This window comes from Cephus cinctus, unplaced genomic scaffold, assembly GCF_000341935.2.
Source record: "Cephus cinctus unplaced genomic scaffold, Ccin1 Ccin1_scaffold0013, whole genome shotgun sequence".
Taxonomy (NCBI): Eukaryota; Metazoa; Arthropoda; class Insecta; order Hymenoptera; family Cephidae; genus Cephus; species Cephus cinctus.
Window position 1 is genome coordinate 1,945,164 of NW_014332762.1, and position 1,093 is coordinate 1,946,256.

Genomic DNA, 1,093 nt, shown 5'->3' on the forward strand with positions numbered 1-1,093 from the left:
CCCCCCCCTACTGGACATATTCCAGTGATACCTGAGCGTTGTGTCGGTAATGAAGATATAGTACACTAGACTCGGGACCGAATATAATTATGCATTACACGCGGAACGTATGGGTGAGCATAATTACGTTATATTTTATAACACATATAACATTATCGTTATTGTCAGCCGCGATTCCCAGAGGCCGTTAAAATTTTCCGTATATTTCTCGTCTCGCGTTAAATTATACACAGCTTGGGTCGATAGATCAGCACTGATTGTGCACGTTCGAAGCGCTTTGCATAGTAATAGTATTTATCCTGAAGGTTCGCGAACGGCGGATGCGGATGTCTCTTGGTAAAAACGTATACAGAAAATCTTCAGGAAGTATCCGACATTATATCGATTCTAAACACAATTTCAGACGACACTCGCCGTAATAGAAATTTTAATGAAAAGATCACAACTTTAAGTACATCATATACCCTCGCACAGTGAGGACTAAATGAACGTAATTTCTGATTAAAAAAATGACTATGAAAAATAATGTCAAATGCAAGGCAACCAAATGTCTTATCCACTCTCTCTTGTCACTTGCGGTTCCAATCTCTTTCATTTTCCATAAACGACGCTAACGGACTCATTCGCTTTTCTCTCTCATTTTTTTTTTCAAATTCGCCCCCTTGGTGTCACTTAATAACTAATTTTACTTCTACATACTTGTCAGTCACGTGAAAATGGAGTCGCTTTCATTAAAGAAGAGCCAACTGCCGTCGACGTAGAAAACTCTGAATGGCGACGAAATCTCGAGGACCCAATGCAGTTGGATGCAGGTTGAGGCAGAAAAGCCTGCAAGCCGAGGACGCTAGAAAACGGGCGGATATTCAAGGCGACTTCTTACGAGCTGCGAAAGAGTCAAATTTGATTTTCCCTTTTGAACTGCCAATAGAAATTAAGACTCGAAGGGAAGAGGACCGACATCCCTAAGAACTGGGAAAATTGGTGGCGGTTGGCGACGGGAAGGTTGAATCTCGAATCGTTTCCGAATCAGCTAGGTAGGTGCTGGTGAACGTGAACCTCGGAAAGCACTCGAACGGGGGGCTGCGGCGGCGGC